The sequence below is a fragment of the Phyllostomus discolor genome, chromosome 11 (genome assembly GCF_004126475.2).
Source record: "Phyllostomus discolor isolate MPI-MPIP mPhyDis1 chromosome 11, mPhyDis1.pri.v3, whole genome shotgun sequence".
Taxonomy (NCBI): domain Eukaryota; kingdom Metazoa; phylum Chordata; class Mammalia; order Chiroptera; family Phyllostomidae; genus Phyllostomus; species Phyllostomus discolor.
In genome coordinates, this window is record NC_040913.2 from 38,919,310 (window position 1) to 38,935,364 (window position 16,055).

A 16,055-nucleotide genomic window follows, 5' to 3' on the forward strand; every position below is an offset into this window, starting at 1 on the left:
CTCCTGACCTATCTTCAGACTTTTTTTCAGGCCCAAGTGAAACCTATTTCTTTGCTCTTAAACTACACATATCCTGTCTTCCAAAAGCCCGCATAAAAAATTTGGTGAGAATGTACATGCTAACCTTGCATCCGGGGCTTCTAGCAATTCTAAGCCATCACACTTTCAGCATATGCTCAAACTTTAAAAAATCTATTAGAAGTTCAGCTGCTTCCTTCTTACCCTATAATTATTGCAGTTGCTCTTCCTGCAGCTGCAGCAAGGACCAATGATGGCATGGTCTCTTCAGTGTTAAGAGGGTTGGTTTGTTATTTCTCTGTATTTTAGTACATGTGTTTTTTTTTGAGACCTCATTTCTGTAATGGGTTCTAACAATGAACAGTTTTTAAGGTTTTAGTTTGTAATTATTATTTTCATGTGATTTTCTAAAGTCCAAACAGTAGACACACACCCACACACTCCAGATTATTCAATTGGTAGGAAATCATTAAGTCAGCTATTGCCCAAAACTGAAATGTCATAATATTATTTACTGAAGGCATGTATATATACCTTTAGGATGTTGTTGTTCTATTTTGGAGTGATAAAGGAACCATTGTAAAATGAAATTTAGGGCAAAAAATCATGCCAACTGATGTAGATATTTAGACATCAATTTTTTTTTAAAAGTAGATTTGGTAATTGATTCCCCCCCGCCCCTAAAAATATTTATTCCAGAGTACTATTTGGATTGTCTTCCAACAGCCCCTCTTACCTAGGGATATAAGTGCCCTAATTTAAAGATGTCAGGTAACCAGAAGGAAATCTGTAGTTAGTTGATGATACATCCAAAGGCAGGAGTCCCCAGGTTTGTTTATCAAGATGATAATATTCTCCAAACACCCATGTGTCAACAACTCTACCACTGTAATATCTTCACTGGATTAAACACTTTTATGCTGAAGGTCACAGATTTCTGCAAGTCACATCCTTACAAAAATAAGTCATATGAGACAGAAGTTAGTGGATCATCCTCATAAAGAGAGTACTCATTGTGTGTCTGCCTCTCTTCAAAAAAAAAAAAACTTTTTCAGTCTCTTATAGATGGCCTCTCAGACATTGGATTAAGACTTATATGCTCACAATTAGGTGAGTAACTGAATAACATACAAAGAGAAATGTCATTGCCACAATTAGTTATATAAATCAAGATTCATCCTATGGGTCTCTGCAGATTATTCCCTGAACTAAACTGAGGTTATGTTACCAGGACCAAGCAAGAAGAGCTGCTGATCAGGGAAATTATGTATTTTGCTGTGTATACTACTCATCCATGTTTTTGGCCCAAACTTTCAGGAAAAAAAATCTTTTGTTTTCATTTTTTTTAATTCAATTTATTTATATGTTTATATTTACACACTTGCTTTTTGTATTATAAAGGAATTTTAGCATTTATTTTTGAACATTTTATAGTACAAAAAATTTGTGTAACAATTACAAAACACAATAACAGATACAAGGTATTTCAGGTACTACCCATGTATAATGTGCATCCTTATTTTTCCCCTCAAAATTTTGGGCAAAAGATTATGTATTATACATGGCAAAATACGGTGAATGCCTGCTGCAAAAGACTTTTCTCTATGAGTGCTGCTGCTGCATAAGCACAACAAAGCAAATTTTAAACTGAAAGTCCACTGCCAGGACCAGTTACTCTCTTTACTCTCTTAGCTTAATCTTATTCCCAGTTGATTCTCTATTCATTGGTTGGATTTTTTTTTGCAACTTTTTCTCTTTGTGACACATGATTTCATACCTATTATGATGCTAGTGAAAATAGAAGTATACTCCTCCCTGCAATGATTAAAGCAATACTGAAAAACACTAGTTTTCAACACATTGCATACAATAATTGAATTGCCTTAAGAAACTCTTGCTGTATCTATGCAGTTACTTTTTAAAACTCATTTTGAGAAACTGTTTCAGTTAATATGTTTAAAAATATTTTCACTGGACCCTAGCTGATGTAGCTCAGTAGACTGAGTGCTGGCCTGTAATCTGAAAGGTGGCTGGTTTGGTTCCCAGTCAGGGCACATGCCTGAGGTGAAGGCTAAGTCCCCAGCTGCGGGTATCTGAGAGGCAACCAATCGATGTTTCCCTCGCACATGTTTCTGTTTCTTTCCCTGTCTTTCTCCTTCTTTTCTTCTCTCTCCTTCTCTCTCTGTCTCTCTCTCTCTCTCTGTCTCTCTCTCTCAAAAGAAAAAAAAATGTTTGCACTGAAAAAAGAAATTTCAGTTTTTTTCAATCTATTGCAGCTAGGTTTCTCATCTCAGGACAAGAGTAAAACTATGCAATGTTTTCATGGTGATACTGCACTTTATTTAAGATTTATAATGACCAGCAAAATTTAGTTATATAAGCAAACCAATAGTTATTTAAATAAATATATGTAAAGTATATAAGCAAAATTAAACTTAAATGTAAGAAAAATTATAAATTAATAACCTCTATGAATTTAATAATATGTTTGAATTCTGATTATAGATTTAATAACAAACTTAATAACAATTGATTTTTAAAAAGCAGGAAGAAGCCCTGGCTGGTGTAGCTCAGTGGATTGAGCACGGGCTGTGAACCAAAGTGTTGCAGGTTTGATTCCCAGTCAGGGTACATGCCTGGGTTGCAGGCCATGACCCTCAGCAACCGCACGTTGATGTTTCTTTCTCTCTCTCTTTCACCCTCCGTTCCTTCTCTAAAAATAAATAAATAAAATCTTTAAAAAAAAGCAGGAAGAAATCACATTTAGTGAAATTATCATTGATAGAATATACCCATTATATATAAATTTTGAATATTAGACAAACAAAAAGCAAAACCATCTGATAATATGAAAATTCTACATAAAAAAGGCAGGTTTCTTTTCTCTCCTACTAATCCTGACTACTAGAAAAAACTTAGAAACATGAATAAAATGACTAACAAAAAATGATCATGATGATATTTGACATTTCCTAGGTATTTACCAACTCAAAAATTTAAGAATTCATTTGACTTTAGACTTAAATGTAAGATATGAAATGAAGAATCTTCTAGAAGAAAACATAGGGGAAAACTTTTTTGACATTGTTCAGGCAATGATTCTTTGTGTATAACTCTAAAAGCATAGGCAACAAGAGCAAAAATAAACATATGGGACTACATCAAAGTGAGATGGGGGGCAGCCGAGTCCAGGGCTCCTGCTGCCTGCCACTGCTCAGCTAAAAAGCAGAGACGGGGACTGGATTATACTGGTATAATTTATTAATATCAGAGGCCAGCAATCTAAGAAGGTGTCAGGTAAACACCCTAACATCCACCTTCCCCTTGAGCTTTCACAAGCAAGTTTATATAAGGGGAATTGAGAATTTGGGAGAATAAAATCCCCAAAGGGAACATGAATGTGCCCTTTCTTTTGGGAGTCAGGGAAAGGGGAGCTGAAGAGGAGTCACACAGCTTCTTCTCAAGTTCACTGCCTTTGTTCCAGTGTTATCTCTCCATTTACATTAGCATTCCTCTCTTCCCCAGACACCTGTGGTTTATGGCCAGTGAAGCTATGTGTTCTCTGTTTAGGAAGGAGAAGTATAATCCATTTGTTCTCAAGTGTCCTTGGTTAGGGGAGATAAGGTTTTGTGATTTACCTGGTGGCTGTTAAGTTGTTCAAATTGTTTGGCCTTGTTTAACTTTTTAGTTTCCCTAGTACACTCACCCAGGAATTTTCCCAGCTTTTTACTACCCTGTCTCAAAACTAAAAAGCTTCTGCAAAGAAAAAGAAATCATCAACAAAATAAAAAAGCAGCCTATAGAATGGATGAAAAAATTTGCAGAGCATATATCTGATAAAGGATAAATATTCAAAATCTATAAGGAACTCATACAACTCAATAACACAAAATAAATAATATAATTAAATATGGACAGAGGATCTGTATAGGTCCAAAAAATACATCAGGTACAAGAATAGATGATCAGCTTCACTAATCATTATGAACACACAAAATTAAAACCAAAATTAGCTATCACCTCACACAAGGTGTTTAGTAATTATCAAAAACACAAGAGATAAGTGTTATTGAGGATGTAGAGAAAAAGAAACTGTTGTTCACTGTGGTGGAAATGTTAATACCAGTACAGCAACTGTAGAAGATAGTATACAGCTTTCACTAAAAATTAAAAATAGAATAAACATATGATTCAACAATTCCATTTCTGGTTTTTTATAAAAAAATCACTATCTCAAGGAGATATCTGTACTCACATGCTCATTGGAACATTATTTGCAGTGGCCAAGACATGGAAATAGAAAGTGTCCATTGATAGATTAAAAATGTGATAGCCCTGGACATTTTTAGTTGGGCATTGTTCCACAAAGCAAATGGTCTCCAGTTCAATTCCTGGTCAGGTCATATTCCCTGTGTTGAGAGTTCAGTCCTTGTTGAGGTGTGTGTGAGATGTTTCTCTCTCTCTCTTTCTCCCTCCATCCCCTCCCTCTAAAAATAAATACATAAAAATCCTTTATAAAGAGAAATGCGATATTTATGTATGGGTGTGGAATATTATTCAGCCATGATAAAGAAAGAAATACTGTCATTTGTTACAACATTGATAGATTTTGAAGGTATTATTAAATAAAATAAGCCAGATAAAGAAAAACGCTGTATGATCTTACCAATATGTCAAATCTTTAAAAACTCAAACTCAGAATTAGTAGAATGTTAGTTACCAGAAATTGGGGGACAAGAGAGATGTTGATCAAAGGGTATAAACTTCTGGTTCTAAGATAGGTAAGTTATGAGGGTTTAATATGCAGCCTGGTGACTATAGTTAACAGTAATGCATTATATACTTGAAAGTAGCTAAGAGAATAAGTATTAAATATTCTCACCACACACACACTGTAATTACACACTGTAATTTTGTGAAGTGATGGATATGTTAGCTAACTTGATTGTGGTAATCATTTCACAATATATCTGGGTATCAAATTATCACATTCTATACCTTAAACTTATATCTTATACATCAATTTTATCTCATATCCAGGGAAAATCATTTATCATTTAAACATCTTTAAAAGTACATGCATTTAAATATGCCTTTAAAATATGATGAACTTGTGGAGATACAAGAATTTAGGTAATTTGTTCCAGGTTATCTAAAATCAACCAACCTCCCAAACAAACAAATGCACATATATTTTGAAGTTTGAGGCAAAATAAACAACACTTACTCCAGAGACCACCCTCTAGGTAAGTAACATATTTCATAATGGTGATGGTCTGAGAGTTTTAATGTCTTTTCAAATTTATAAATCTTTCCTCTATTTAAGGCATGATGCAGCATAGCATTGTGGTTAAGAATACTATTTACAGCCCTGGCTGCTGTAGCTCAGTGAATTGAGTGCAGGCCTGTGAACCAAAGGGTCTTTGGTTTGATTCCCAGTCAGGGCACATGCCTGGGTTGCAGACCAAGACCCCAACAACGGGCACATGAAAGACAACTGTACCTTGATATTTCTCTCCCTTTCTCTTTCCCTTCTTCTCTCTCTAAAAATAAATAAAAATATTAAAAAATCAAAAAAACAAGAATATTACTTACAATAGTCCAATAGTTGAAAACCCACTTTTGTTGGGCAAAATATCTGTGCCTTAATTATTTTATTTTAAGAAGAAATAGAAATTATGCTAACTCATTAGGTTGCTGTAAAAATTAAATAATTATATGCATTTCTCTTAAAATATTGCCTCCTACATAATAAGCTCAAATAAATGATATATAATAATAGGAGATTGCTAAAGTTCATTCATTTTTGAGGTGCTAGTAACAGATATGATTCAAACATATTTGCTCATATACTGTTATACATGCACACTCATGTATTTAAAAATTTTAGAAATAGAAAATTATCTTTTAAAATATTAATCAACTGCAAAACTTAAATCTAAATTAAAATGTAATTTAATCTCATTATTAGAAAGAACTTATATATATGTAATGACATTTTTAAGGCACTGATTATAATAGAGTATATCTAAGTTAAATATTTCACTGGTCATATTAATGAACACATATTTTAGACAGACAATGTAATATTTGTAAAGATAAAATAATTTAATAATAAGATTCATTAAAAATAATACACAATCTTACTCTAACATCTACGACATCTGAGGAAATTTTAAGAGGTAGTAATATTGTGTCTTGATAAAAATGCATTAAATATATTATACAAATTATATCTTTTTAAAGTGTATTTTATTGATTATGCCATTACAGTTGTCCCATTTTTCTTCCCTTTATCCTCCTCCACCCTATACCCTGAAGTATGCTCACTGACTGGCAGTGAGTGCGGAACGATGTGGATGGCTCATCGAAATAGGAGAAAGACATACACAGAGACAAGCAGTTTCTGTGGAGAAGTAAAAAACGGAATGGCCACTCCCCCTCTCTAGTGGGGAGAGTGCCATGGCCACCCTCCCTAAGGGAGAGAGCCCCTAAGGGGGAGGGCCTTGTCTCCATTCCCAAGCAGATTTTTATTCTTGAATACCAATATTCTTTGCAAATTACAAGTAGTTAACTTTGAAAGGCACTGGCAGATCTTCCCCTGGGAACCTAAGCCAGAGTTTTGGGGGCTTTACCATTTAAAAAGACTACAGGACTTAAAAACTTAGTTTCATTTCTTCCCTGTGCCTTCATATTTTAATTAAAGAGCATCCTCCAGCAAGCAGATCTCACAGGGTCTTTCATATTCTATGTCTCAGGCCTGATTACCCCAGGGGTCTGCCATTTTTGGTCTGGACTGTACCACCCCTGCTATTTTCACAGGTCTGAGCTAGAAGACTTGGATTTCTCAAGGACTCAGGCTTTGGCAAAGGCCTGGGGGCAGGGATTGATGTCAATCACGCCATCATTTCCACAGCCCCCTGAGTCTCCTCCCTTAGGGCATTCCCACGTGATCACATCTGTCTTAGATTCATTCTCTTTCTTAGAGAATTGTTACCCATCATTGACTGCGGATCATGCAATAGGAAAGCCAGGCTTTAGAACAGGCAGCGTTCATGCCAGGGAAATAAGTTTTGTCTCCTTAGTGGCTTCTGGTCCAGAGGTCTTTCACTCAGCCTAAGTCACGGGGGGTGGGGGGGGTTACAGCTTCCTGAGACCAGGCAGGGTGATCCCCAACAGTACCCAAATTATGTTTCTTATTCCCTGTACCTTTTATCCTATTCATCCTACTCATTCCTACTGAAATCCCTCCATGTGGTCTTCATTTCTGTGATTCTATACCTGTTCTAGTTGTTTGCTTAGTTTATTTTTGTTTGTTTTTTTTGGTGTTGGTGTTGCTGTTGTTATTGTTTAGGTTCAGTTGTTGATAGCTGTGAACAGTCATTTTACTGTTCATATTTTTGATCATTTTCTTTTTCTTAGATAAGTCCCTTTAACATTGCATGTAATAAGGGTTTGGTGATAATGAATTCCTTTAACTTGACTTTATCTGGGCAGCACTTTTTCTGTCTATCCATTCTACATGACAGCCTTGCTGGATAGAGTAATCTTGGATGTAGGTCCTTGCCTTTCATGACTTTGAATACTTCTTTCCAGCTCCTTCTTGCCTACGAAGTTTCTTTTGAGAAATCAGCTGAGTGTCTTATGGGAACTCCTTTGTAGATAACTCTCTTCTTTTCTCTTTCTGCTTTTAAGATTCTCTCCTTATTTTTCATCTTGAGTAATGTAATTAATGTTATGCCTTGGTGTGTGCTTCCTTGGGTCAAACTTCTTGGGGACTTTCTGCACTTCCTGAGCTTCCTGAAGCTTCCTAAAGCTTTTGTTTCTTTTGCCAGATTAGAGAAATTCTCCCTCATTACTTCTTGAAATAAGTTTTCAATTTCTTTCCTCCATCTTCTCCTTCTGGCACCCATATGATTCAGGTGTTGGAATGTTTAAAGTTGTCCCAGAAGTTCCTAAGCTTCTCCTCATATTTTTGAATTCTTGTTTCTTCATTCTGTTCTGGTTAAATATTTATTTCTTCCTTTTGCACCAAATCATTGATTTGAGTCCTGGTTTCCTTCCTTTCACTGTTGGTTCCCTGTATATTTTTCTTTATTTCACTTTGTATAGCCTTCACTTCTTCCTTTATTTAAGTCTATACACAATCACTCCTGTGAACATCCTAATTACCAGTGTTTTGAACTCTTCATATGATAGGCTGGCTATCTCTTCCTTGCTTAGTTCTTTTCCTGGAGTTTTGATCCATATTTCTTTTTCTTGACACACCTGTTACCTTGTAACAGATGGAGCCTTAGGTGTTCACCAAGGTAGGGCAAACCATGTTGCGGTATTGTGGTGCTATATGTGGGGGAGGGGTCAGAGAGGGAGCAATGCCACTTGCTTGGCTCTTACCCCACTTCAAGTCACTTCCCCAGCTACCCACAAGCAAATTGAACCCTTCCAGTGCTGAATTCTAGGTGGGGGAGCTTGTGTACATTCTAGGATATTGTGGGCTCCTCCAGGAGAGTTTTCTGTGAGACTGGCCATTTCTCCTGCCTCCTCAACTCACACAAATTTTTACAGCCAGAGGTTTTGAAGCATTCTTTTCCTGCACTGGAATCATGGGTTGTGTGGTCTGTCTCACTCTCCACAAGAATATGGGACTGCCAGATCCATCAGTTTCTGCCTTGCTGCATGCCCTCTCCACTGCAGCTGCTGATCTCCACCCCTCTTACCAGTCTGGATGAATGTATACCTTCTTTAACTCCTGGGTTATTGGACCTCCATGCAGTTTGATTTTCTGGCAGTTCTGGTTGTTTTTTGTTTTCAAATTGGTTGTTAGCTGTGTTTTGGTTGTACAGAGCAAGAAGATAATTATGTCTTTTGTGATACAAATTAGTTTCTAAAGTAATATTGAAATGCAATACCTTTAAGATATTGTATTTACCAAACATAAAGATGACTAAGTAATGAGCAATGATGATGTTATAACTACCATGACTGTTAATAAAATATCAAAAACTTCTTTAGGTTTACTTGGCAAAAATGCATGTTCACATATTAAGTGAACTGTGGTAAGTCGTTACAACATATATTGATATATTTTATTTTATTTATATATTATAGAAAGAAGGCACTTGTGTAAATTAGAAGTATTGCTTTAAAAGAAGAATGTATTATTTTTGTTTTGTTTTGTTTGTCAATCTCTGCAATAGAGACTATTCCTTTTGGTAATTCATAATGTTTTATGTATAATGTTGATATACATAAATCATTTTTAGCAGAAAATGCATTTTCTGTTAAGCTGATGGCAAAAAATTATTTACCTTACCAGAATATTTTTTAAAATCCTCAGAAGAAGCTTTTAAGAAGAAAAAAAACATGCATCTAGAATTACTAAAAATCATTAAAGGTATGGTAATCATTTTCTTGTACTAAGCAAAATTAAATATCACTAAAAACAAATTCAGTACTGAAAATAGCTGGAAATTATGATGTATGTACATGTAATCATTCACACATGGAAAGTTGCTCATAAGAAAAAAAAAACAGTGCCTAAATCAAAAGCAAAATGTAATTAAAGAAAAATTCTAAAGGCTTGCATATTTATTTATTTTTCCCACTTTGGAAATCAATTCTGTTTCTACTTAAAAATAAATAGTATAAATTTTTATCATAAACTAATGATGGTTTAGAAATAATAGTTGCAAAAGAGAATTGTTTTTAAAATGCATTACCAGAAATAAAATACTGTGCTAGCTATGTTAAATAAAATCTCACCAAGTTAAAAGAATATTACTAAAAGAATGAAATATAGGTAAGAAGGAAAGAAAAGAAGGAACCAAAATTACAAAAATACTAACTTGTTCTTTTAATGTTCATAACCAAATACAGAACCTACTTCATGAATTCAGTTTTATGTAGTCTTATCAACCTGAATAGCTTTTAATTTTTTTATCATTTAAGGCAGACTCAGGTTTTACATCTTATTTTATAATCATGTCAATAAATGTTGGCTTATATTTTTGAATCCACGCTTAAATATGAAAAAAACAAAAGATATTCAAAATACACATGTGTGCATTAAAAATTATTTTTATTTATTTATTTTGTATATATTTATTTTAAAGATTTTATGAATTTACTATTAGACAGAGGGGAAAGGGGGGAGAATGAGAGGGAGAGAAACATCAATGTGTGATTGCATTCACGTGACCCCGACTGGGGACCTGACCCACAACCCAGGCATGTGCCTTGACTAGGAATTGAACAGTGACCCTTTGGTTCTCAGTTTGGCACTCAATCCACTGAGTCACACCAGCCAGGGCTAACAATTATTTTTTTAAAATACTTACTTTGTTCTAATCATTAATATTCAGTGAGGATGATTTTAATATTTCTGTTATTAATATTGTAAAATATCAAAGTCATCACTCTATATAATCAAAAAAATAGTTCTTGTCAAGTACATTTTATGTAAAACATATATACCATATCAACATATTTACAGTGTAGTCAGGAATCTGGATTTAATTCACAATTTATCCACAGATGATTTTCTTAGATTTATTTTGTATATTCAGGTATATGCACCCAAACACACACAAACCTACTTAAATTTTTCCTTCAGTTACTTAAGGATTCTGGATATTTTGCCTTTTTTTCTTAATTTTAATGCTTATTATTTAATATGATACTATATTATTACCAGCAAAAACACAATATTTTTGAACTATCAACCAAACTATTAATATTGCATAATGGGTAGAATTGTCAAAAATAAGAAATTTCATTGGCATTGTGCATACATTACATTATCCTTTGACATTAAAAAAATCCCTTTAGTCTGTAGTTCAATTATAAAGCATATAAAATTCAGTGAAAATAATATTTAATATTTCCCAAACTTTAGAAATAAAAAGATATGTAAGGTAAAATTCAAGCCATTAACAATATCACAATGTAAATGTGGTAAATGAAAATACAGAAAACAAAGTAATAAACTACAGTAAAGTGTGACATAACTTCATGGCCATTCAGGAAGGAAGAATTACGTAATCATTATGACTTGGGAAACTCTTTAAAAAAATAACGAGCAATCTTTGCTCGAGGTAAAACCATTCCCAAATTGCTTGAAGGCACTGGTAAAGGTTCTGTTCCCTGTTACTTATCTATCAGCCTGGAACTTCTCAGGAATTCCAGATCTTTAGAGGAAGTTTCAGGAAATAAATGCTTCTAAATAATGTATTAATGATTTTACCAGTATTGTCTCATATGGAGCAAATTGATGTACTGAGAAACTCACATTTTCTAAATTTTCACTTCTAGATGAGATGTAGTAATAGAAAGTAAATTTGCTTTCCTGCCTGAACCAGTCACAAAAGACAGAAGATATATAAAATAGTGGTTTGAAAGACACTCACTGGACTTGAGGGAGTAAAGGATAGTGAGCCTCGACATATTGGAAAGAGAGCTGATGAGCCCTATTCACATCCCAAGTTACTGTGCTGAGTTCGTAGGCTAGGAGAAGAGCCATTATTCAGGGGAGACTAAGGTAGCTAGAGTTTACAGACCAGAGAACAAGATGACTGTTGTTCAGCCAAACCTGATGGCAAACATAACAATTTACACTATCTTGATCATTCTTCTTTTTAGTATTTAGGCACACTGTTAGTTTGGACAGCAATAGAAAAGCTGCTCGGTAAGGAACTTAGATATTTTGATACTTCTGTAGGAATCATAGGAGAGTGAAGGAATTGGAGACAAGTTTCATGAATTCCAGGTGAAATAAAGTGTCCACTAGGGACTCATGATGAACAATTTAAAGCTAGAGAAGTCAGCATAGTTGCGTATGTTTATTTAAACCTTCGTTTGCTAAAGAAGGTACAGAATAGGTAGGAAATTTTAGTGTAGCTAAGAGAATACTAAAACATCATCATGAGGTGAGGGAACAGGGTTGAGGTGAGGGAACAGGGTCTAATTCGAAGATACTTTTCTTCCTTAGATATCCCTTCTTTATTCTGTTTCTTTTCAAACTTCAACTTCTTAAGTGATATGTACACATACCAGCTTTATTTTATCTCTCCCCAGTAAAACTGTAATTTATCTATTTCCACCCTTTATTTCATGAAAACTGCTCAGATGATTATCATTGACTTCTTGCTGTTAAAACTCGACCCATATTTTGACTCAGTGTTTGAGCACCATTTGGCATTAGCATTTCCTCAGATTTTCCCCTCTTTATCACACACATACACACAAAACATTCTTCTTTCCTAAACACTCAGATCATGTCTTCTTATTTTCTTTTGTTTTAAACTTTCTATATAGGTTAATATGCCTACATATTCAATCTTAATTATTTATAAAAATATATATAAGTAGCCGATTTATTTATCTAGCATGAATTTTTCCTTTGAGGTTTATATTCTATATATAATCACTGTATTTTAAAAATCAATTTTTTGGCTCTGGTGGTGTGGCTCAGTGGATTGAGCACTGACCTGCAAACCACAGGGTTACAGGTTGGGTTCCCAGTCAGGGCACACACCTGGGTCGCAGGCCAGGTCCCCAGTAGGGGGCACACAAGAGACAACCACATGTTGATGTTTCTCTTCCTCTCTTTCTCCTTCTCTTCCCCTCTGTCTAAAAATAAAATAAATAAAATCTTTCAGACATAATTTTTTATGTGTTATAGATATTGTAAATGTTCAATGAGTAAAACAGAATTCTCATTTTCACCAAAAGTGGCCATCTTTTTTCAATTACCTTACATTCAATAATACTATATATTCATTTCAGGTACGTAACACAGTGATTACACAAACATGTTTTATAAAGTGGCCCCCCCAATATTCCAAGCACCTACCTGGAATCATACAAAAAAGTCTATCTTTAATGAAAGAATGTATTTCATTTCTCTGTTAAAGATTAGTTATTTTTTCATAAAACAATGTAGGCATGAAATACATTTGCATGTATGCTTTTTATTTTCTCTAGGATGAAGACCTAGAAGTGAATTTTCTGTGTCAAAAGAATGTTCACCTATAATTTTATCAGGTTTGTAAATTACTTCCTCAGAAATTTTTCCAATTCTTATGTACATTTTTAGCATATAAGATTCTCTTCCTAAACAAATTTGATATTGTTAGAATGCACTTGGCTACTCTTCTGTATATATCATAAAATGGCCTTGTGGTTTTAATTTGTATGTAGTTGGCGATTAAATCTTGCTAAATTTTAGCAACTTTTCATATTTTTATATGCCACTCAGGTTTTCTCACGTCCCAAAATGCATTTTATATATTTTACCATCTTTTATAGTGTGTTTTATTCTATCATTGATAGGAAGATCTTTTATATGTATGATAATGCCTATTTAATGTATACAGTCTAATGTATATAACAATTATAACTCAAAATTCAGTGATGGGGAAATTAGAGAAACTATACCATTGAAAGATTTCTCCATTCTTTTTGCAAAAGCAAATATAATTTTATTTTACTCATGTATGGAATCTAATGACCAAACTGAAATAACAAGCAAAATAGAAGCAAGCTCATAGAGAGCAGGCTGACAGCTAAGGGAGGGATGGGTAGGGGGTGAAGAGACTGCACAAAAAGGAAAAAGGACTGGTGGACATGGACAAGAGTGTGGTGATTTCTGGGATGGGGAGGGGGTATAAGTGAACTAAATTGTAATGGAAAAAATAAAATAAATAAAAAATAAGCCCTGGCTGGTGTGGCTCAGTGGATTGAGTGTTGGCCTGTGAACTAAACAGTCACTGATTTGATTCCCAGTCAGGGCACATGCCTGGGTTTCGAAAAAGGTCCCCAGTGGGGGTGTGAAAGAGGCAACTACACACTGATGTTTCTCTCTCTCTCTTTCTCCCTCTGTTCCCTCTCTCTAAAAATAGATAACTAGAATCTTTAAAAAATAAGTAAATGCAAATAGAAATATAAAACCAAACCAAAAATAAATACATACATAAATAAATACATAAATAAATAGTGTTTTAAAAATAAGTTGTATATGATTAATTTTAATCTGTGAAATATTAGATTATGTATAATGTAAAATTAAGAGCAATCATTAAAAATTCAAGCAATACAACCAAGAACCAAATAGATCAAATAAAATGGAACAATAAAGGTCAACACATAATCAAAATAAGGCTAAAAAGGAGATAGCAGGGAAAATAGCCAAGATAAAAAAGAATCAAAACAGTAATAAAATGTCCATGATAAATCTAATTATAACAACCACATTACAATGTAAAGTTCTTAAACACTAATTTAAATCAGAGACATGATAGAAAATTTATATATTAAAGTACAAATTAAAGCAACATAAAGTAGTTGAAATATATATGCAAATAAAGCTAAAGAATTTAATGCTTTATAGTCCTTTTTATTAAAATTCTAACATCCCTGGTCATCAAATGAATGTAACTATTCCCTTCCCAACCTACATCTACCCCAGGTATCAACTCAAAATGAAACTGTTCTTTGCAATTTCACTTAGCAATACAATATACTATTATCATATAATTTGCATTTCTCTCATGACCTTGTTTAAAGTATGCAATATGTACTTTGGTAAGTTAATATCAAAAATGGACATTGCACCAGAAGCAGTGAAACAGTCAAAGGAGATTTTATTCAAGCCTACCACAATAGAAGAAATGGTGCCAGCATTGAGTCTCAATGCAGCTACGCTGAAACAAAGGGTAGGAGAGATTTTAAGAGTTGGAGTGGATACAGAATACCATCTGTGTTTGAGAAATGGCTTTACTCTCAAGAAAGTACACTTACTCTTATAGTCATAAAGGAGGTAGTTTTACAACTGGGAGCAAGACACCCTGTGAGTTCAGCTCCTACCCTCTTACAAATACAAAGAAAGACTATCTTCTTCAATGGTTAGGTTTCTAAGAAATATCTTCCAAGTATTTGAGAAAGCATTCCTGTGTTTTAAAGCTAGCAAGAGGGTTTTAATAAGATTTACATATATCTCCAAGTGGCAGAGAGTGAATTTAATGACAAGCCATTGAAAGGAACTGCCCTAAGGAGAAGGAGGTCAGAGCACAGATGCAGAACAGGACCCCTAACTAAAGTACACATAAGTTGAGGGAAATGGTAGATGTGCCTTGATCATTAGACAAAGAGTTGTTTTAAAGGTAGTAAAACATTTGAGCAATAATTTCATTTGAAGAAGTAGCTGTGAACATTTTATTTACTACATATTCTAAGCTGTGAAATAAGGAAAGTTCATACAAAAATGGTTTATACTGTATATAGAAAAGATAAAAATCAAAGTTATATCTATGATGGTGGCAGATTAGGTATAACCTACTCTAACCCCCTCTCAAAACTAAAATGGAATTACAATTAAATTATTTAAAAAATCATCTTGGGTAACTAACTGAAGACTAGCTGCAGAGGAACCTTAAACCAAAGACTTACAGAGAAAGTGAAATCGAGACTAGTAGATAGTGCAAAGGAATGAGAGGGCTGGTTGGCTGAGCTTCTGGGTGACAGCTGAAGTTCTAGAAGCATTCCTCAGCTATAGGGAGGTGGGGAGTGGTTCCCCTTGAGAAGTGTGAGGTCTAAACCCCAAGCATGTTTCCCCAGGCAAGAGCATCAGGACCAGGAAAGTTGCTGACATAACATCCAATTGTAAAAATGCAGAACAGTATCTGTCCACCAGGGAGAGACAGCTAGAGGAGCAAAGACAGCTAGAGGAGCCTATGAAAGGGCCAACACACAAAACTGTTTGCAGCCATTTATCCTAGGCTGTGGTGGAAGGAGAATAGAATGAACTAGAGGCATGTGAAGAGAGTATGAGGTTCATGGCACTGGGTAGAGAGTTAAAGGGTCAGTCACCAGGACACCTGTGCTCAGTCATTACCCATACTACAGAAGCCATCTTTCACAGGAAGAGAACTCCCCTGCATGCAGCATCAGCCTGAGGATACATATACCGTACTGGGTCTATAACCGTAATAGACCCAGGCCCAGGAATCTATCTTGCCCCACCCTGTGGGTCTTAAGCCTTG